The following is an 823-nucleotide window of genomic DNA, read 5'->3' as shown; positions in this document are numbered from 1 at the left end:
TGCGAAGAGTTGACTCATTAGAAAGACTCTGATGCTGGGAGGGATTGGGGGCAGGAGGAGAAGGGGACAACAGAGGATGAGATGGCTGGATGGCATCACTGACTCGATGGACGTAAGTCTGAGTGAACTCCGGGAGTTGGTGATGGACATGGAGGCTTGGCGTGCTGCAATTCATGGGGTTGCAAAGAGTTGGACACGACTGAGTGACTGAACTGAACTGAACTGACAAGAAAAAAACTATTAAAAATACAAACACATGGAAGCTGAACAACAAACTTCTGAATAACCAACATGTCACAGAAGAAATAAAAAAAGAAATCAAAATATGCATGGAAACAAATGAAAATGAAAACAGAACAACCCCAAACCTATGGGATTCAGTAAAAGCAGTGCTAAGGGGAAGGTTCATAGCAATAGAAGCCTACCTCAAGACACAGGAGAAAAATCAAATAAATAACCTAACTCTACACAAAAAGCAACTAGAAAAAGAAGAACCCCAGGGTTAGTAGAAGAAAAGAAATCATAAAAATTAGGGCAGAAATAAATGCAAAAGAAACAAAGGAGACCATAGCAAAAATCAACAAAGCTAAAAGCTGGTTCTTTGAGAAGATAAATAAAATAGACAAACCATTAGCCAGACTCATCAAGAAACAAAAGGAAGAAGAATCAAATTAACAAAATTAGATATGAAAATGGAGAAGTCACAACAGAAAACACAGAAATACAAAGAATCATAAGATACTACTATCAGCAACTATATACCAATAAAATGAACAACTTGGAAGAAATGGACAAATTCTTAGAAAAGTATAACTTTCCAAAA

The sequence above is a fragment of the Bison bison genome, unplaced genomic scaffold (genome assembly GCF_000754665.1).
Source record: "Bison bison bison isolate TAMUID 2011002044 unplaced genomic scaffold, Bison_UMD1.0 scf7180017864522, whole genome shotgun sequence".
Lineage (NCBI taxonomy): Eukaryota > Metazoa > Chordata > Mammalia > Artiodactyla > Bovidae > Bison > Bison bison.
This window is presented reverse-complemented; position numbering follows the sequence as displayed.